The sequence below is a fragment of the Elephas maximus genome, chromosome 5, assembly GCF_024166365.1.
Source record: "Elephas maximus indicus isolate mEleMax1 chromosome 5, mEleMax1 primary haplotype, whole genome shotgun sequence".
In the NCBI taxonomy this organism is placed as follows: domain Eukaryota; kingdom Metazoa; phylum Chordata; class Mammalia; order Proboscidea; family Elephantidae; genus Elephas; species Elephas maximus.
Genome location: NC_064823.1, coordinates 9,482,843 through 9,505,799, shown reverse-complemented (window position 1 = coordinate 9,505,799; position 22,957 = coordinate 9,482,843).

Genomic DNA, 22,957 nt, shown 5'->3' with positions numbered 1-22,957 from the left:
CACAGGTGTTTTCATCTATAAAAAGAGACACCTGATTTATATAATTAAAAAATTGATTCTAGTGTTTGATTCCAATCTAATTTCTCATTTAAAATTTTTTTTTCAAAGAAAAGGAGAGAGACTACCTGAATATTGTCCATAACATTTTAGAAAAGTAATACCTGAACTTCTTCTGTAACATTTTAGAAAATATGACCACATTTTTAATATAATTTTTAAGAATGTGTATCACATGTTCAAACACCATATATTAAACTGATGGACCACTAGGTTATTGTCCTACTAGATGATTATAGAAGCAATATTTCCATGGTAATAATATTTATTTTTGGTATGTGGCTCTTATTATCTTTCTGTGTCCCTCAAACCAATTATTACACTTAAAAATACATTTGTAAAATTCTTACATTTGCCTTACTTTACACAACAGATGTTCTCCAGAAAAGTTGTGAAAAATGTAATCCTGTTTTGCCATAAAATTGCATTATAATCACAGAAGTGTATAATCTTCATTTCTAATGTACCTTTGATTCACCACCTCCTCTAACACTTTGTGTTTTTCCTTGCTACAAGTGAGATAATAAAAGATTTTATGATCTAAAATTGATGTTGTCAACCCTGTTTGAGCTGTTAACTGCCCTGCGTATTTAAGAAATACTGAGAGTTTCTACATCCAGACACTTTGATTTACTTTTATTTGGAGTAAGACTCAAGCATCTGCGCTTTTTAAACGCTGCCCAGTTCATTCTAATCTTTAAAAAAAAAAAAAAAAAAAAAAAAAAATTTTTTTTTTTTTTTTAGCTAGAGTTAAAAACGACTTATCTAAATACATTAGAGAAAACAAATGTAAATATATATATGGTTACTTGTTTCATAACTCAGACTTCCTTGGATGCAGGTAAAATAATTACAATTTGTATGTTGTGTATGTATGGAGTTTTATTAGTTTTTTTCTTCTTTATTTAAAATGTTTATTTTGAAATAATTTTGGATTTACTGAAAAGCTGTGAAGATAATGTTAAGAGTTTCCATATATCTTTCACTCAGCTTCTGATAATCTTAACATTTTGTTACCATAGTACAATTACTAAAATTAGATGTTAACATTAGTATTGTACTCTTAATGAAACCGCATATTTTATTAGATTTTATATTTTTCCATTCATGTTCTTTTTCTCTGTTCCAGAATTCAATCGTGGATCCCACCTTACGTTTAGTTGATATGTCTACGTAATCTTTTCTAATGTGTGTCAGCTTCTCAGTTTTTCCTTGTTTTTTATGATCTTGACATTTTTGAATAGTTCTGGTCAGCTATTTGCCGAATGATCCTCACATAATTTTTTTTTTTTTTTGAACTGTTTTCTCATGATTAGGCTGAGGTTATGCATTTTGGGAAGGAATACCACAGAACTGATGTTGTCTCTTACCCCATCCTCAGTGTAGCGTATCAGTGGGCAGGAGTAGAAGGCGGTGCATGATGTCTCTATGCCCTGTTATTACTGATATGACCTTTATCTCTTGGTTAAGTTCGTATATGTAAGTCTCTCTGCTTTAAAGTTATTACTTTTTTCCCTTTGTAATTAATGAAATTTTAAGTGACACTTTTTGTTGTGATGCTTAACTAGTGATGATTATTTATTTGCTTATTTCATTCTACATTTATTAACTGGAATGATTTTATTTATTTAAAAAAGCTAGCTCTTCTTTCTTTACCATTTATTTATTGATTGATTTATTTCTTAATATCAATATGGTTTGTTAATATTGTTTTTCCCCCCTAGGATTATAGTCTATTACTATCATTATTACTTTGTTATTTAAATAGGTCCAGCTTTGGCCTTTAGAGGCTCCTATATAGGTTGATACTATCAAACAATATCAGTAATATCACATGTAAGCAAAATTCTGCTGAAAATCGTTCAAAAGCAGCTGCAGCAGTATATCGACAGGGAACTGCCAGAAATTCAGGCTGGATTTAGAAGAGGATGTGGAACCAGGGATGTCATTGCTGATGTCAGATGGATCCCGGCTGAAAGCAGAGAATCCCAGAAAGGTATTGACTTGTGTTTCATTGACTACATTAAGGCATCCGACTGTGTGGACCATACCAAATTATGGATAATATTGCAAAGAATGGGAATTCCAGTACTCTTAATTGTGCTCATGAGGAATCTGTATATGGATCAAGAGGCAGTCATTCAAACAGAACAAGGAGGTACTGCTTGGTTTAAAGTCAGGAAAGGTGTGCATCAGGGTTGTATTCTTTCACCATACCTATTCAATCTGTATGCTGAGCAAATAATCCAGGGAGCTGGACTATATGAAGAATGGGACATCAGGATTGGAGGACAACTCCTTAACAACCTGTGTTATGCAGATGACACAACCTTGCTAGCTGAAAGTGAAGAGGACTTGAAGCATTTACTGATGAAGATCAAAGGCCACAGCCTTCGGTATGGATTACACTTCAACACAAAGAAAACAAAAATCCTCACAACTGGACCAATAAACAACATCATGACAAATGGAGAGGAGATTGACGTTGTCAAGTATTTCATTTTTCTCGGATCCACAATCAACACCCATGGAAGCAGCAGTCAAGAAATCAAAGGACACATAGCATTGGGCAAATCGGTTGGAAAAGACTTCTTTAAAATGTTGAAAAGCAAGAATGTCACCTTGAGGACTAAGGTGCACCATACCCAAGCCATGGTGTTTTCAGTCGCCTCATATGCATGCGAAAGCTAGACAATGAATAAGGAAGATCGAAGAAGAATTGATGCCTTTGAATTGTGGTATTGGAGAAGAATATTGAATATACCATGGTCTACCAAAAGAATGAAAAGATTTGTCTTGGAAGAAGTACAGCCAGAATGCTTCTTAGAAGTAAGGGTAGCAAGACTACATATCACATACTTTAGACATGTTATCAGGATGAATCAGTCCCTGGAGAAGGACATCATGCTTGGTAAAGTAGAGTGTCAGCAAAAAAGAGGAAGACCCTCAATGAGATGGACTGACAAAGTGGCCACAACAATGAGTTCAAGCATAGCAACAATTGTGAGGATGGGCAGTGTTTCTTTCTGTTGTGCTATAAGTTGGAACTGACTTGATGGCACCTAAAAACAACAAGTAAGTTGAAACCTGTGTGCTTTTGATATGTCCCTATCCTTTTCTGAGCATTTCCTTATTTTCTGATGCCATGAAATTTTCAAGGCCCATCTTGTTTTTTTCTTGACCAGCCCTGGCTTTAACCACTTCTCCAGGGATATTTAGTTCTTTTATATAAGGAAATGATATTTAAAAAGCAATATCTGGGTGCTAGGTGTGTTCTTCTTTAATGAGATTTCATTGCTTCTTGACCATTTCAGTGGGCGGAGATATAAATGTATGCATGTTTATTAACCCACACGTACACAAAGGTATATTTATTTTTGCAATTATCTATATGTATGTGCATACGTATTTCTTTGTAATTTCTTTCTCTGACAGTGAAAAACCGGAATTTAATTATCTACAATATATTTATATGTTATTTGATGCAATTATAAACACAAAACAGTTTCAGAATTGCTAACCCATAGATACATTTAGGTGAAACAAATTTACCAGCTGGAATACAGAGTTTATATACAGTTGCCCTTGTCTTTAGTTTCACAGTGTCTTGTCAAAATTCTGTTTTCTAAAGATATTTACATTAGTTCCTTTCATGGCCACCCTCATCAGTATGATTATGTTGTTCATTTGTAATACATTTGTACTCATTTATTACTGTTTTTATGCTACGTGTGGTTCCCTCCCTCACATATTCTAGTTGATTTTAATAGTTTATTTATGATTTGGTTATGTGAAACATTGGCTTTCATATTAATATCCATAGTAATATTTCACATATCCAAAATCATAAATAAATTATTAAAATTAACGGAGATATGGAGAGGGAGGATGCTAGGTCCCTGGGTGGTGCAAATTGTTTAAAGTTGACTAATTAATAACCTAAAGATTGGTTGTTCTAATCCACCCAGCAGCATCACAGAAGAAAGGACTGACAATCTGCTTCCATAAGGACTACAGCCAAGGAAACCCTACAGAGCAGTTCTACTGTGTAACTGTGTAACACACAGTGGCAACACAACTCGACTAGACAGCAACAGGTTTTTTACAGTAAGAACTATTCACCTATTTGAGGAAAATGAGTTTGCCACTGTAGGGGTGCCTCATCAGCCACTCTTGCTCCATACTCACCGCTGTTCCCTCTTGCTGAGGAACAAATCGGTCAGAAAGCCATGCTGCAGCAATGGGTTTAAAGGAGAGTGGAACCATGGAATCAGAGGTGGCCACTCGCTGTTAGAATTACTCTAACCAGCTGGGATGTAAAATCCATGGAGGTGTGTGCTAACTTGATTAGAGGCAGAAAGGAGAAGAAACTCAAAGTAAAGGGACCGATCAGGTTGCCTACCAAGATTCTGAGATTCACTATGAGGAAAACTCCTTGTAGAAAGATTCTAAAACCTGGGATCATTTCCAGATGAGAATCTTCAAGTGGGCTCTCCAACATGTACCGTCATTCCAAAATTGTTAAGCAGACCACTTCCATCAGTATCCAGCCTGGAGTAGAAGTTGAAGTCACTATTGCAGATTTTTAAATCAACTATTTTAATAAAATATCAGTTGGTAAAAAAAAGAAACCCACAAAAAGCTTTACTCAGAGAACTATTACCCCTTCTGTCTCTAGTCTTCCAGTCTCATTTTCCCTTTCTTTCTACCACTCTTCTACCCCTCCCAGGTAGTTATTTATTTTTTGTTTCTTTGTTTTACTCTTCTTGTATTATTTTTTTTTGCTAAGTGAGCAGATACTGTTTTCTTAAACCTTGTAATATCTTACATGAAGTGTAGCATGCTATAATTTTCTGAGCTTTGCATTTAAACTGAAGAGTAGTACATCCTGAAAATCATCTGTACCAGTTTTTAGAGACTTTTTTCATTATTTTTATTACTGCATAATACTCCATTGTATGACTATACCATAGTTTTTTCAACCATTCTCCTATATAGAGCATTTAGGCTGTTTCCAAAATTCTCCAATTGTAAAAAAAGTTGTGATGAATAATCTTATGTGTGTGAGTGTGTGTGTGTGTACATATGTAATTAAATATGTATATAAGTCAGTTTGTTGTGTTCTGGGGGCTTGTGCATTGCTGTGATGCTGGAAGCTATGCCACTGGTATTCAAATACCAATAGGGCCACCCATGGCAGACAAGTTTCAGCTGAGCTTCCAGACTAAGACAAATTAGGAAGAAGGACCTGGAGTTCTACTTCTGAAAAGAATTAGCCAGTGGAAATCTTATGAATAACAGTGAAACATTGTCTGATATAGTGCTGGAAGATGAGCCACTCAGGTCAGAAGGCACTCAAAATACAACTGGGGGAGAGCTGGCTCCTCAAAGTAGAGTCAACCTTAATGACATGGATGGACTCAAGCTTTCAGGACCTTCATTTGCTGATGTGGCACTACTCAAAATGAAACCAAACAGCTGCAAAAATCCATTGATAATAGGAAACTGGAATGTGTGAAGTATGAATCTAGAAAAACTGGAAATGGTCAAAATGAAATGGAATGCATAAAGGTAGATATTATAGGCATTAGTGAGCTAAAATGGACTGGTATTGGTCATTTTGAATTGGATAATCGTGTGGTCTACTGTGCCGGGAATGACAACTTGAAGAGGAACAGCATTGCATTAATTTTTGCCAAAAAGAACATTTCAAGGTCTATCCTGAAGTACAACACTATCTGTGTTAGGATAATATCCATACACCTACAAGGAAGACCAGTTAATACGAGTATTATTCTTATTTAAGCATCAACCAGTAAGGCCAAAGATGAAGAAATTGAAGATTTTTTACCAACTTCTGCAATCTGAAATTGATTGAACATGCAATCAGGGTGCATTGATAATTACTGGTGATTGGAATGGGAAAGTTGGGTACAAAGAAGCATCGGTAGTTGGCAATACAGTGTTGATAATACAAATGATGCCAGAAATCGGATGATAGAATTTTGTAAGACCAACAAGTTCTCCATTGCAAATACCTTTTTTTCACCAGCATAAACAGTGACTATTCATGTGGAACTAACCAGATGGAATACCCAGGAATCAAATCGACTATATCTGTAGAAAGAGAGGATGGAAAAGCTCAATATCATCAGTCAGAAAATGGCCAGAGGACCATTGCGGATCAGATCACCAATTACTCATGTGCAAGTTCAAGTTGAAACTGAAGAAAATTAGAACAAGTCTATGAGAGCCAAAGTATACCTTGAGTATATCCCACTTGAATTTAGAAACCATCTCAAGAATACATTTGATGCATTGAGCGCTATGACCGAAGACCAGACAAGTTGTGGAATGACATGAAGGGCATCATACATGAAGAAAACAAGAGGTCGTCAAAAAGACAAGAGAAAAAGAAAAACCACAATGGGTGTCAGAAGAGACTCTGAAACTTGCTCTTGAACGTCAAGGAGCTAAAGCAAAAAATGATGTAAAAGAGCTGAACAGAAGATTTCAAAGGGTGCCTTGAGAAGACAAAGTAAAATATTATGATGACATATGCAAAGGCCTGGAGATAGAAAACCAAAAGGAAAGAATAATGCTTAGCATTTCTCCAGCTGAGAGAACTGAAGAAAAATTTCAAGCCTGGAGTTGGAATACTGAAGGATTCTACAGGGAAAATATTAAACAAGGCAGGAAGCATCAAAAAGAAGATGGAAGGGATACACAGGTACACAAAGAATTGGTCAATGTTCAACAATTTCAGGAGGTAACATATAAACAGAAACCAATGGTACTGAAGTGAGAAGTCCAAGCTGCACTGAAGGTATTGGCAAAAAACAAGGCTCCAGGAATTGACAGAATACCAATTAAGATGTTTCAACAAATGGATGCACCACTGGAAGTGCTCACTCATCTCTGCCAAGAAATTTGGCAGACAGCTACCTGGCCGACTGACAGGAATAAGTCCATATGTATGCCTATTCCCATAAAAGTTGATCCAACTGAATGAGTAAATTATTGAACAATATCATTAATACCACATACAACCAAAATTTTGCTGAAAATCTGTCAAAAGTGGCTGTAGCAGTATATCGACAGGGAACTTCAAGAAATTCAAGCTGAATTTAGAAGAAGACATGGAATCAAAGATATCATTGCTTATATCAGATGGATCGTGGCTGAAAGCAGGATTTGCCTGGGTTTTATTGGTTGTGCTAAGGCATCCGGCTGTGTAGATCATAACAAATTATGGATAACATTGTGGAGAATGGGAATTCCAGAACACTTAGTTATGCTCATAAGGAATCTGTACATGGATCAAGAGGCAGTCATTCAAAAAGAACAGAGCAAGGGGATACTGGGTGGTTTAAAGTCAGGAAAGGTGTGTGTCAGAGTTGTATCCTTGCAATTGTGGTTGGTGTGTAAATTTGAATAATAGTCAGAGTATCTGGTCTTCCTTGCAGGAGTATGGATTTTATCCTATCAGTGACAAAATTGTAATTTAGGATAAATCTTATTTATTTATTAATTTTTTGACAATGAATATGACTTCAATCCTCTTCATTTTGCTATTATCTGCATAATAGACCATGTGATTGTCCTATACAAAATGACCAATACCAGAAATAGATCACCAGGTACTTCTTCCTATTTGTCTTTGTAATCTAGTTATGCTGTAACAGAAATACCAGGAGCGGATGGCTTCAACAAAGAGAAATTTATTCTTTCACAGTCAAGGAGGTTTAGAAGTCTGAATTCAGGGTGGCAGCTCCAGGGGAAGGCTTTCTCTTTCTGTCAGCCCTAGGAGAAAGTCACCATCAATCTTTCCCTGGTCTAGAAACTTTTCATCTCAAGGACCCCAGGTCCAAAGGATGCCCACTCCTGGCTCTTCTTGCTTGGTGATAATGAAGTCTCCATGTCTCTTTGCTTGCTTCTTTCTTTCATATCTCAAAAGACATAGACTTAAGACAAACCTAATCTTGTAGATTGAGTCCTGCCTCATTAACATTACTGACGCTAATCCCACTTCATTAGTATAATGGAGGTAGGATTTACAACACATAGGAAAATCACATCAGAGACAAAATATTGGACAATCACACAACACTGGGTATCACAGACTAGCCAAGTTGACACATTTTTTTGGTGGGGGGCACAATTAAATCCATAACAGTGTTCTATCTTAGTCTGAAAGCTCCACTGAAAACTATCTACTATGGACCACCCTGGTGATATTTGAAATACTAATGACATAGCTTCCAGTATCACAGCAACATGCAACAACCACAGTATGACAAACTGACAGATGAGTGGTGAGAATTATCTGGAGGGGTTGTTAAATCACAAATTTTTAGGTAACGCACCTAAGCCTAATATTAAAGTCTGTGATGGAGTTACAGAATTTGCTTGCCTAAAAAGTTCTCCAGGGGTTCTGAGCCAACTGCCTCAGGAGTTGCACTTGGGGGATCACAGTTCTAGAGTAAGAATGGCAGATCATTTTACACCCCTATTCTGATTAAGGAAATTAGTAATGCTTACTCTTTAATGAATTACATGTTTTCTTTTGACTGAAAATGTGAAAAAAGTGATTGTAAAATTTTTCTACCTCTAGACAAAGACAAAATATAGTTGTGGGATATATATATATATATATTTATATATATTTAGTAGTTCCTTGCCTTAGAGTTTAACAAAAAATTAGTTGTTTTCTGAAATAAAGTTCATTTTATATTTTTGGTTTTAGTTGACATTGAGCTGATTCTGAGCATGGCAACTGCTTACAGGGTTTTTAAGACTGTGACCATTCGGAAGCAGATTACCAGGCCCTGTCTTCTGAAGCACTACTGGGTGTGCTCAAACTACCAAACTTTTGACTATTGAGTTGAGTGCTCAGTCATTTGCACCACCGAGAAGTTCCATTTTATATTATATGACAAAGATTTTTCACAGTAATACAGAATTAAAGTTGTTGATGCTATTAGATTTATAAATTTGACATAAAGATTACAATCAATCTAGTAAAATCACAAATGGAGTTCAATAATCAGTAAACATACTTTGAATCAGTGTATTTTAGTATGAAACATCTGAATACTTATTTTTTGTCTCCGTATTGAAAAAGAAAACAATTTCTTCATACGTATAATTGACCATTACATCTTAAAAAATGACATATGAACACAAAGTAATGCTTAATCTCTGAAATAAGGTTTTATTTTGTCAATTCACTTCCTCTGAGTATTCAATTCCTGGTATTCAGGCTAGGAAATATAGTGCTAAATAAAATGTCTGCCTTAGTTTATAGGATACAGTTTAGGAGACTGTGCTGTTAACCAGTGTGACAGTGACTGTTACCCGTCAACTTGGATAGGCCACGATTATCTGTATTAGTAATGGTCCTTCATTTTTTGATCTGATGTTAGGGGAGTTTCCTTGGCGGTGTGGCCTGCATGAACTGTATATGGATGTTCTGGCAAAGCTCTCTCTCTCTGTCAATCCTGCATCTGACTTGTTATCATCTGACCTCTAGTTCTTGGGATGTTAGCCAGCAGTCTGCTGTTTGACCTGTTAATTTTGGATTCCTCAACCCCTGCAACCATGTGAATCAGGAGAAACCTCCAGCCTGACACCTAATCCATAGGTTTGGGACTTGCCAGCCTCCACAAATGTTTGAGCCATTTCCTTGAAATATCTATCTATCTATCTATCTGTCTGTCTGTCTATCTATCTACCATCTGTCTATCTGTCTGTCTATCACCTATCTACCTATCTATCATCTATCTATCTATCTATCTGTCTATCTATCTATCTATCATCATCTATAATTTCCCTGGTTTTGTTACTCTAGGGAACCCAGCCTAAGACATTTAATATCAAGAATGACTCTAGAGAAACAAAATCATAAGGAAAATTTTCTGTATTTGTTCTCAAGTCTGGCTAGTATTAAAGGCACTGATGACTCTGTTCCTAGTAGTAAAGGGGGCACTGTTATTCCATGACATGAGGTAGAAATACAAATACACAAAATATCACCACCCTGGATCAAATATTTGAGAAACAAGACTCTGGGTGATTCCATATTTGATACTTTTATACAATTTTGCCAGAATGAGAATTATAAGAAAGTTGGTTGGTTGGTCCTACTTTCTCTAGACAAAGTGGTTAAAGAAAAGGATGAGCTCAGGTCTTCAGAGTCACAGCGCAAGCACAATATAAAAGACCTCAAACTTGCCACTTGTGCCCTGAAAGAAACCGTTATTTATTGTAATAACAGAGTTGATATTGCCAAACTCAAAGCCAGAATCTTATTGTAAGAGTGACTAAATTACAACACCAATTGAATTCACAACCTTAAATGGTATCTAAAGTTAAAGTGAGGGCATTGATTAGGAAGAAATGGGATCCTGAAACCTAGGATGGGAACATAAGTTCAGACGATCAGGAAACTGGGGATATTGAGCCCCTAAATTCTGTTGAATTAATCCAGTCAACAGAACTAGCCCTCTAACTCCCATCTGAAGAGTTTATCCCATCTTTGTCTGCTAAGCCAACCTCCACAGTAAACCTTTATCCCTTCTACCCCCAACTGATAAGATTAACCCTGCAGTGTCTGAAGAGTATTTGTCTGAGATGTCTCCTGGGATGAAGCCTGGGTTGTTGTCTAGGGCATTGTCTAAAGCAGATGCCTTATAAGACATTGATGAATGTACCCAATACCCTCCCTCACCACCCACTTTTGCTTCTAGAACTATAGCTAGACTTCAGTCCCAGGGAGCTCCAAGAGGTGAAGGAAAAACTGTGACGCAAGAGGAGGTATGCTACACACCGGAAGAACTGATTTTTCTAATATATACAAATAGAAACCTGGGGAATATGTGTTGGAATGGCTATTTTTGGTGTGAGGTATTGGTGTAAGGAACTTAAAGATGGATCTGCCTGAGTTTATTGGTATGGGTCCACTAAGCACACATTCTTCATTCAATGTTTTAGCTGGAGAGGTTAGAAGAAGATCTAATAATTTATTTGATAGCTTCACTGAAGCATGGATTAAGTGGTGGCCTACACTAAATTAAGTTGAAATGCCAGACTTCCTTAGTATAATAGAATAAGGTATTCAGAGGCTTAAGGAAATTGGCATGTTAGAGTAGATTTTTCAGGTTGGACCCACAGACCCACCCAGGAAGTGCCCAGAGGACACACTTTTCACCACAATGGTGAGGAACAAGTTTGCGAAGGGAGCTCAAGCACCCTTGAAGATTGTTGTGATTTCTATTTTATGTAAGTCAGATTTGACAGTGGAAATTGCCCTAACTGAATTAAGACACCTAACTACACTTGGATTGATTGGACTCTGTGGTGCTAGGGGCCGAGTGGTGGTACCTAATTGAAAAAGACAAGGTGAATGTGGTTACTGTAACGGACAGCAGAATCAAAGCAGTAATCAGAATAGTTTGAGTTGTATGGATTTACGGTGTTTGGTACTTAGTCATGGTGTGTCCATAGGAATGAAATTGATGAGAAATCTACTAAATATTTACTTGATCTGTACAAGCAGAAAATTCTAGGTCAAGTGAGTGGCGTTCTAACCTGAATCACCAGAATAGAGAGTCACAGCCCCTCTATCCTTTCCAGGCTTTAGCAAGTTTATAGACCCACAACCACTTGAATGAAGGTGAGGTCAGATCCCCTTAAGGAAGGACCCCACTACAATGCCAAAAATTTATACTGTTAATCTTTCTCCCAGCCTTCCCCAGAGAGATCTGTGGGCTTTTACAAGAGTGACTGTTCATTGTGGGAAAGGAAATAATCACCCTTTTCAAGGATTACTGAACACTGGCTCTGAACCAACACTAATTCCAGTAGACCCAAAATATCACTGTGGCCCACCAGTCACAGAAGGGGTATATGGGTGTCACGTTATTCATGGAGTCTTAGCTGAGGTTCATCTCACAGTGGGTCCAGTGTGTACCTGAGCCAATCCCATAATGATTTACCTAGTTCCAGACTGCATAATTGGAATAGATATGCTCAGCAATTGGTAGGATGCCCACATTGGCTCCTTGACATGTAGGGTAAGGGATATTATGGTAGGAAAAGCCAAGATGAAACCATTAGAACTCTGTCTACCTAGCAAAATTGTAAAACAAAAGCAATACCACATTTCTGGAGGGATTTTAGAGATTACAACCAATATCAAGGTGTTGAAGGATGCAGGTGTGGTGATTCCTACCACATACTGTATCCCCATTCAACTAATCGATTTGGCCTGTGCAAAAAAAAAAAAAAAGAAGGATATTGGAGAATGACAATGGATTATCATAAACTTAATCAGGTGGTGACTTTAATTGCAGCTCCAATTCCAGATATAGTTTCATTGCTTGAGCAAATTAATACATCTCCTGGTACTCGGTATGCAGTTATTGATCTGGCTAATGCCCATTTCTCCATACCTGTTTTGAAGGACCACCAGAAGTTTTCCTTCAGCTGGCAAGATCAGCAATACACCTTCACTGTCCTACCTCAGAGACATATCAACTCTCCAGCCCTTTTTCACAATTTAGTCCATAGCTACCTTGATCAACTTTCCCTTCCACAAGATGTCACCCTGGTCCACTACATTGATGATATTATGAGTATTATGATGATTAGATCTCGTAAAGAAAAAGTATCAATTGACTCTAAACTTATTAGTAAGACAATTACCTGCTAAAGGGCAGAAAATTAACTTGACTAAAATTCAGGGACCTTCCATCTCAGTAAAATTTCTAGGAGTCCAGTGGTGTGGAACATATTGAGATATTCCTTCTAAAGTGAAGGATTTGTTGTTGCATCTGGCTCCTCCTACAAGCAAAAAGGAGGCACAATGCCTAGAGGGCATCTTAGGATTCTGGAACCAAGTTATCCCATAATTCAAAGGCATTTGAAAACACCATGGCTTGGGTCAGGAGCACCTTAGTCTTCAAGGTGGCATCTTTCCTTTTGAACACTAAAGAGATCTTTTGCAGCAGATTTTTCCAATGCAATGCGTCCTCTGATTTCTTGACTGCTGCAACCATGGGTGTTGATCGTGGATCCAAGAAAAACGAAATCCTTGACAACTTCAGTCTTTTCTCCGTTTATCATGGTGTTGCTTATTGGTCCAGTTGTGAGGATTTTTGTTTCCTTATGTTGTGGGGTAATCCATGCTGAATGCTACGGTCTTTGATGTTCATCGGTAAGTGCTTCAAGTCCTCTTCACTTTCAGCAAGCAAGGTTGTGTCATCTGCATAACGCAGGTTGTTAATGAGTCTTCCTCCAATCCTGATGCCCCATCTTCTTCATATAGTCCAGCTTCTGGAATTATTTTCTCAGCATACAGACTGAATAAGTCTGACTTTAAACCAAGTTTTACCCCCTTGTTCTGTTCAAATGACTGCCTCTTGATCTCTGCACAATTTAAGGCCACTGTGCATTGTAATCAACTTGATGGCAACAGGTTTGGTTATAGAGAGAGAGAGAGAGAGAGAGCCCTGGTGGCACAGCTGTTAAGAGATACAGCTGCTAAACAAAAGGTCAGCAGTTCCAATCCACTAGCCGCTCCTTGGAAACCCTATGGGGCAGTTTTACTCTGTCCTGTAGGGTCGCAATGAGTCAGAATTGACTTGATAGCAGTGAGTTTGGTTTTTGGTATATAAATATACACATATACACACACAACATACACATGTGTATGTTGTGTGTGTTTTGCTTTATACAGCTATCTTTTGAAGAAGCTTTAAAATGGTAACAAATATCTCTTATACTTATCCATGTATTTACCATTTCTTGTGCTTTTATTTTTTATTTATCTTAAATCATTTTCTTCATCTTCAATGCCTGAGCTATTTCATATATTCAGTCAAGTGTTCTCTTGGATTACGATGGGAGACCTAGTCTGCTACCAGTTACTCTGTTTGGACAGAATTATAAATTCTCTCTCTCTTTATTTCCTTCTTTTACTATTTTCCACTAGATTCAAGAGAGTGAATATGGAAGGCTTAAATTTGATTACTGTTTATTAAGTTATGTTAAGAAACATTTTCTATAGTATGGTTTCTTTTTGGCTATAGAGTTGTTCATTATATAACTTTTAACTATCATGTTATATTCCAGCAAGTGAAATTGTAGATTCACCCACAGAGGGATGAAATACTGTATTAATAAACAAATAAGAAAAAACAAACTATCTTTGTGAGTTTGAATTCATCACAACGAAAATACTACAAAATCAAACGTATAAAGTGGAACTAAATGGGCCTATCTCTGGAAAATTCTGTCTCCACAGTTTTCTCAGAAAATCAAGGAAACCTAAAGTGATCAGAAAGTATAGTTTATACCATCAAGATAAGGGTAAAATGAAAGAATGATAATGAAATATCAGTACACAGATGGTTACTGTCTGAGCTAGGGGAAAAGATATATATACATATTTTTTTAACCAAGAAGTTTGTTATATTAGAGAATAGTTTGTGATAAGGTAGAGAAACAAGATATAGATGAACAAGCTCACACATATTAAAGGGAAAAAAAAGGGATGAAATAATTTTAACTGCTATAAATGAGTTATTAGAAAATGGGGTGATGTTTTGTTATCAAGAAATTGATACTGGGATCAAAACAAGTCAAATGGAAGAAGGGAACCAAGGTCTCAGATATTACTTCTCCATCAGAAGCAAGATTCTAAGAAAATAACTGTATTAACTCTTTCATGAATGGATTTTTTTTTTCTTTTTTAGTGAAGCTATGTTTTTTCACTAATGGAATGGATGTTAAATCATTGTTTTTTTTTTTTTTGGTAGCTTTTTTTTATTATTTGAAAAAATGGGATACCAACTGCAAATGGGGTATATTGGCCCCATATTTCATAAAACACATCACAAATGCAGGACCAATTGGTACCATGGCCCAGGAAGTTAATCACACTTCCTGATTACACTTAAGCCATACAATATCTTACTCAACTTTCCAAAAATAAACGCAAAATACTAAATAAATATTGTACTTGCTGCACATAATTGTTATCAGTTTGATTTAGAATATGTCATATTGGTACCGTGTTCCATGAAACACATCACAGTCACGGGACATATTGGTCCCATGGCCCAGGAAGTGCATCACAAAGTGTTTTCACCCCCAAAATAACTCATTTACTTGAATATTTCTGAATGTAGGAAACTGTACCTTTCCAATAACACAAAGGAAATAGGAAACATACTTGCAAGCCTTAACTCACTGTACAGAAGCCAAAAGACACAAAATTTTCACACAATCAGTCCTCCCACGAAGCATCTGGGAAGCATCCTCTCGTAAGAATGGTTCTCAACACTCAAATATGCTGCAGACCAACTTCCTTGTTTTTTAGGCAGTTGCACCGACATCCGCCACCATATCAGAATGTACTAAAGTGGCCCAAATGCCTGCCAAGAAATGTCCAGGGGTAGAAAATGTAACTGGGCTATATATCTCCCAGTGCTCTGGACACATTTTCTTAAAGATGGATATAGAGTCCATAGAAAGAAAGAAAAAAAAAAGTAATAACTCTTTGAATGTAGGAACAGACATACCAAGATGTTTTAAGGTTTTCAATCAAAAAGAATGGAAGTCTGAGAAAATCTAGCTAAAGTTTTCAAAAAATTATTGAATGACATGTAAGGTTATAAAATTGTAGATGGAAATGAGAATACTGCTTTAACATGGAGGAAACTTTTCTGAGAAAACTCATTGAATAAGAATTCTAAAGTGAGTTACAGACAAGAGAAGCCATGCTGCACAATCATAGATTCAGGCCAGACTTGGGTTAAATGATGGTCTGATGAAAGGCTTCCCTGGGTGGATGTATTCACCTTAGTGAGGTGAAGGTGAACATACATATTTTGACTAATGGTTGTTTTTGCAGACACAAAACTCATTTACTTTAACCTGTCACTATTCAAGCACCCACTGAAGGATTCGTGGACGAATATGTTAGAGCAGTGAATACCTGGGCCTGGAAACAAAGGTAAAGAATAAGTGAAGAAGACACTAAAAGTCCACAAATAATACATGTCCAACATTAGGGAGAGACACAAAACAGACAACACAAAATGTAAACTTTTACAAATTAAGCTGAGCTTTCTTGAATGGGGAGATAGAATAACAGGAGATTTTAATGGACATGTGAAATTTTGAAGAATGTGTATCAGAAGTACTGGCCCTGCCTGGTCCCTAGGGTCACATCTTCAGAAGCATGATAGCTGTCTGAGTTAGGGATCAGCTAAGCATGGTTCTTCAAAATACACATGTGAAGGGAAAAGGAAAAAAAAAAAAAAAACTGTCTTTCGAAGACACATTTCATAGAGATAAGCAAGCAATTATCTATGAGATGAGGTAGTAACTATTATAACAAACAATGGAAAATTCCTGCATACAAGTGTCTACAGAAGTTATGCTACTAGATGAGGATATAATCTCAAATATCCCCAACATTAGTAGTTAATGTGATACTAATTTTGTTGTAGTTTCTACATATAAATATTTTTGTTCACTGCTTTCTGTGGAGAGAAAATTGTTAAGCGGTGAAACACATTCACTTAATTTTTTTTTTCAAGTGCAACTTGTAAATATACACATTAAAAAAATTTAAATTAGGAGGTTCTCAATACAAAATGTTTGATATTGTATTCCAATATCCAAAAAATCTAAACTGTATAGTACGTATAAAAATATGCTTAGGATAGATCTTGAGCAAGACGGTGGAATGAAACCTCCACGTTCCTAACACCCCACAAACACATACACACGCACACGCATGATCAAGCAGAAATTCTAAAACTAATTTCTCAGAACTCTGGGAACCAGTCAAAGGATTACAGCAAGAATAGAACACTGAATAAAGAAAAAGTTGATGTCAAAACGTATGAAAGCGTTGGTTTTCTGCGTGCCATGCCCCACAGACTTCCTGGCTTGGTACTGTCTTAAATTTGCAGAAGCCCCCACATTCCTAATGCGGGAGTAGAACAGAATTTATTTGCAAATTATTGTATGCATTCATCACACCCTTTCCAGAGGCTGTCTGAAAGAGCGAAGTAAGGAACTCATCTCTATTTGGCCTATATCAAAGCTCCTATGAGACAGAAAGGCAGTGGGCAATGCCCAACTGCTTCAGCTGCCTGTAGCCACCTCGTGCTAAAGAGCACAACTGAGGAATTCAATAAATGCATAAGGACAGGAAAGAGAAGTCAATATAGAAAACACTGTGTATCCAGAGAAATATAGAAAGTAGCAGGCATGTCCAGAGCAAGACGCATGTTCAGAAAATACCTGAAAAGACCATGGAGGTGAAAACTTTGTACACTGAAAACTGAAACATACTGAAAGAAATTAAAGGAGATCTAAATAAATGGAGAGACGGCTCGTGTTCCTGGATTAGAAGACCTAACATTTTTAAAATGTAATAACACCAAAAGAAATCTACAAATTCAACACAATCTCTATCAAAACTCCAATGACATTTTTTCCAGAAATGGACAAGTTGATCGTTACTTTCATCTGAAATTGCAATGGCCTAGAATAGCCTAAACAATCTTGAAAAAGAGCAAAGTAGAAGATCTCATACTTAACAATTTCAAATTGTATTATAAAGCTACAGTAATTTAAACAGTGTGATGTTGGTATAAAGATAGACATATAGACCAGTGGAATAAAATTTGAGAGTCCAGAAATAAACCCATATATTCATGGCCAATTGATTTTCAATAAGGGTGTCAAATCCATTCAATGGGAATAGCATAGTCTTCCACCAACGGTACTGGGACAACAACTGAATTTCCTCATGCAGAATAACTAATATGGATCCATGCCTCATAATACATACAAAAATTAATTCAAAATGAATAATGACCTAAATATGAGTTAAAACCACAAAAACTTAGAAGAAAAAAAAAAAGAGGTAAATCTTCATGACCTGTTATTTGGCAAAAGATTCTTAGATAATAGCAAAAAATGTACAAGCAGCAACAGAAAAGATAGATAATTTGGACTTCATCAAAACAAAATAAACAAAAGTCTTTTGTTCACCAAAGGACATTATCAGGAAAGTAAAAAGACGACCTACAGAATGGGAGAATATATTTGGAAATCATATATCACATGAAGGTGTAATATCCAGAATATAGGAATAATTCCTACAACTCAAACACAAAAAGACAAACAACCCAATCAAAAATGGACAAAGGACATAAATAAGCACTTCTCCAAAGAAGATATACAAATGGCCAATAAACACTGGCAAAGATGCTCAACATCATTAATCATTAGGGAAATGCAGATCAAAACCACAATGAAACACCATTTGGTACCCACTTGGATGGTTAGGTAAAAGGTGAATGGATACCACCATTTCATGTTCTTATTCAATCTGTAGTCTGAACAAATTATCCAAGAAGCTAGACTCTGTGAAAATGAATGGGTATCATGACTGGAGGAAGACTCATTAACAGCCTACAATATGCAGATGACACACCTTTGTTTGCAGAAAAGGAGGATGACCTAAAGCACTTACAGCTTTCAGTTTAGATTACAACTAAATGTGAAGAAAATGAAAATCTTCACAATGGGACAGATAAACAACTTATGAAGCAGAAAAAACTGAAGTTAACGATTTCATTCTATTTGAATCAACAATCAACGTCCATGGAAAGAACATTCACAAAATTAAACTACATATTACATTGGTTAAATCTGCAGCAAAAACCTCTTTAAAGTTTTTAAAAGCAAAGATGTCACTTTGATGACTAAGGTGCACCTGACCTAGGCCATGGTCTTTTCAATTACCTCACATACAAGGGGAATTTTGATAACGAAAAAGGAAGGCAGAAGAATTGATGTATTCAAATTGTGATGTTGGTGAAGAATACTGAATATAGCATGAACTGCCAAGAACAATGAACAAATCAGTTTTAGAAAAAAAAAATTTGAAAAACAAAAACAGAATGTTCTTTAGAAATAACAATGGTGAGACTTCGACTTGCTTACTTTGGACTCATCATAAGAAAAAACAATCGCTAGAAAAGGACATCATTTTTGGCAAAGTAGAGGGCCAGTGAAAATGAGGGGAACTCTCAATGAGATGGATTGACACAATAGTCACAATAACGGACTCAACATACACTCTCTATGCATTGGTTTATTTGTATCCTTTATGCTATAATAAAACTGTAGTCATAATAGCATAACACTTTCCTGAGTTCTGTGAGTCATGGTAGTTTATTATACAATGAGAGGAGGGAGGTTGTGGCAACCCCTAAATTTATAGCCAGCAGGTTAGAGGAAGTAGATGGAGTCCTTGAGCAGCTTTTGGCTGGCGTCATGAGGAGGTAGTCATAATCCCCAAACTTGTAGCTAGCAGGTAAAAAGTGAGGATATCTTGGGGACCCCTAAGCTTATGGCTGCCATCTGAAGTCTTTGGCAAAATCGGCAGTGTGGAAGACTGTGCCCTTTCACCCTGTGATAGCTGACCTAACTCTGGTAGTTAGGGTCAGAATAAGAAAAAGTGCAGTCGTTGCTAGTGTCAGAGAGCATATATAGTGTCTATTGAAAGACAGGAGCCCTGGTGGCGCAGTGGTTAAGTGTCCGGCTGCTAACCAAAAGATTGGCAGTTTGAATTCACCGACTGCTCCTTGGAAACCCTATGGGGCAGTTCTACTCTGTCTTACAGGGTCACTGTGAGTCCGAGTTGACTCGACGGCATTGGGCTTGGTTTTGGTTTATCGAAAGATACACATGCAGTCATAGACACTGTAAGTATCACACTGTGTTAGGACCAAAGGTATTTGGTTTCTGTTCCATGTCCCTTACTTTAGATTCCTTGAGGCTGTGGACTCTATATTTTTCATCTGTGCATGGCAAAGTTTACACATTAAATAAATATTTGTGAAACTGATTTGTAAATTTAAAAATGAACAAATGAACAAAGAAAGCTTCAGTTGCCATTAGAGGCTCATCTGATGTTTGTGTACACATCACTCCTTTCTTTTCCTTTCTCTTTTTGATCTCTTCTATTCCTACTCTTGTCATCAGTCCCTAGAAATGGACATCATGCTTGGTAAGGGACAGGGTCAACGATAAAAAGGAAGATCCTCAAGGAGATGGATTGACACAGTGGCTGCCACAATGGGCTCAAGCATAACAATGGTTGTGGGCATGGCACAGGACCAGGCTGTGTTTTGTTCTGTTGTACATAGGGTCCTCATGAGTTGGAACTAACTCGATGGCACCTAATAACAACAACAACATTCCTACTCTGTCCCTATCAACCTTCCTTTCCAGGAGTACCAGTCCTTTCTCTTGCACTGTTTCAAAACGTTCTCCCCAGTGCAGAAAATAATCGTAACAGCTGGTACCACAAAATCCTATTGCTTAAAATGGGAAAATAATAAATCTGAACAATGGAATTTTGAGAATAAGAAAGTGAGGAGAAAGGAGATTTATTGAAGTGGGATATTTTTTCACTACTGAAAACACAGGTCATAAAAACCTTTTAAATTATGCCTCTTGCCTGATATTTTCAGAAAAGACAGGGTAATAAGAATTCTTTTGAGCTACATTATTTGATTGTATCATTATAGTTCATAAAATATGTCTGATTTGTTATAAAGCTCATTATATGTGTTTGTGATACAAAAATATAATTTCAAATTCTATTGTATTAAATGGCTAGATCATTGAAGTATCCTACAAATACTGACAGATATTCTTTCTTTATGTAGCAGTCTACGTTAATAGATAGTTTATATAACTGGGAAGACTAAATTAAAGAATCAATAGTGGATGCTGTAAATTAGTTCAGAAAATGGAAAAGAAAAAAAATAGGAATGAGTTTGCATGTATTATTTCCATATACCAATGTATTCATTTATGTCAATGCAAATAATTGAAATGCTAGTTAGTTTCTGGATTGAATTTGAAAGAGTGGGAACTTTCCTAAACTATTCATTTGTTACTGAAATTATAATATGATTTATTCAGAATCACTTTCCTCATCTAAACTAATAATCAGTATTATAGGCAGAGAATATGATAATATGTCATCTGCAATGAATAGCATTTGGAAGTTAGGCATTTCATAAATGTAACCAGCTTTGCTTTTTTCTTTTATGGCTGATTATTATATTTCCAGTTGTGGAATCTGCACATGAATCTTAGAAAACAGAAGTAGGTAGTGGGTGTAAAATAACAGAGCCAAAACAACAGTGAGATTTTATAAAATAGTTTCCCATCTTGGAAGATGAAACTTGGACTTCATTTGTAATTAAAGCACAAAGAAGATATCAAGACTGTACTTAAAAGTAAAAAGTATAGCCTGGATTATTTATATAATTCAAATTCAGTAGAAAAATTCAAATGTTGACTTCGTTTTACTTATGTGAAATGAGAAAAATTGATTTATTTACCTTAGATGTTGAGGCACTACAGAGAGAGATTATATGTCTGGTATGCACATACATTGTTAATTGTATTTTTGTTTCTAACAGACTATAAGTTTCCAAATATAATGTTTTCTCTGAAACTATTATCACACTTCATTTTATTTGATGTTTTTCCATACACATAAATTTAGTTTTTAACCCTGAGGGATAAGGCAAGGTGCACTTCTGGGAGACCAGGTCCAGCCAGTTATACCTAAATGATAACAATCAGGAAAGTTAGCATAATATGGAAGGTCTGCAGTATATCAGGGACATTGATACTTATCCCCTTACACCATTTCCTGTATAGGGCTTTGGAGTACAGGCAACTAATGGAATTCATCAGTGAGTATACCGGAAGTCTTACTGGCTACACATATATAAAATATCTCGTATCTGTCTACTTTTATCTTCACCACTACCTCCTTAATCCAGCCTATCACCATCATTAAATCTCAATTTCTGCAGAGCTTCCAACGTGTGTTCCTTTTCTTTCTCCTAATTCCTTTCAGTGATTCTTCACATGGAAGCCATAGTCATCTTAAAAAAAATTTTTTTTTTTCATAAGGTTTCTCCCTTGCTTAAAACATTTCATTGTCATTAACGTCTCTAATTACATTAAGGATAAAATCCAAACCCCTTCCCCTGGGTAGCAGGATGTATATAACTTGACTTCTGCCTTATATTTCAAGCTCATCTTGAAACTTTCTCTTTCTTACGCATTCCAGGCTTCTTGGCCTTTTTCTTGTTCTCCAGGTATCTCAAACCTCTTCCAATATTAGGCCTAGAGCTTTCTATTCCTACAGCCTGGAACATCAACACTAGATCACTGCATGCCTGGCTACCTCTCACTTCAGGTCTCAGCCAATTGTCTCGTTCTCAGTAAGAATTTCTCTGGAATAACCTTCTCTGAAATAACTCAAAGCCCTTGACATGTTGCAACTCTTATTTACATCATCTACTTTTGCATAGTGGTTAAGTACTACGGCTGCAAACCAAAGGGTCAGCAGTTCAAATCCGCCAGGTGCTCCTTGGAAACTCTATGGAGCAGTTCTACTCTGTCCTATAGGGTCGCTATGAGTCAGAATTGACTTGATGGCAAGGGTTTGGCTTTGGTTTACTCGTATTTTTATTTATTAATTTTCACAATATTTAATATCTGGATTTTTTTTTCATGTTTTGGTTTATACGATTATTTTCTTTCTTAGCTCATCTGAGTGTTACTTCCACGAGATAAAAGGAGATGTATCTGTATACCCGTATCTATCCATATATTTATAGGTATATAAATATATAGACTTATAGTGACCGTATATACAAAAGAACAAAACATGCCCCTGTCCTGTGCCATCCCCCAAATCGTTGCTCTGCTTGAGCCCATTGTTGCAGCCACTGTGTCATTCCATCCCGTTGAGGGCCTTCCTCTTTTTTGCTGA